A 340-nucleotide genomic window follows, 5' to 3' on the forward strand; every position below is an offset into this window, starting at 1 on the left:
ATACACATATATATATATGCAAAGGAAGAACATAACTTTGCAACTCTTGCTTATGAGTCAATGCGTGTCCAGAGGATAAGAAGTTTAGTAGAAAGCAAGAGAGTTATGTAATATTCGATTTATTTACAAAATTACAATAAATTATATATCGGAAGGGGATCAATGCGATCTTTGAGTCAGAGTCATGTGACTGGGGAAATCATATTAAATAATTGAGACTATTCTACACACTTGACGAATATTAACTCTCACTCAGCCAAAAAATACAGACGAAATATTTTCTGACAAAAAATTATAATATTAGTTTCGTGAAATATACCGCGATATTATATATATATAT

This window comes from Atta colombica, unplaced genomic scaffold (assembly GCF_001594045.1).
Source record: "Atta colombica isolate Treedump-2 unplaced genomic scaffold, Acol1.0 scaffold12, whole genome shotgun sequence".
NCBI classification, from domain to species: Eukaryota; Metazoa; Arthropoda; class Insecta; order Hymenoptera; family Formicidae; genus Atta; species Atta colombica.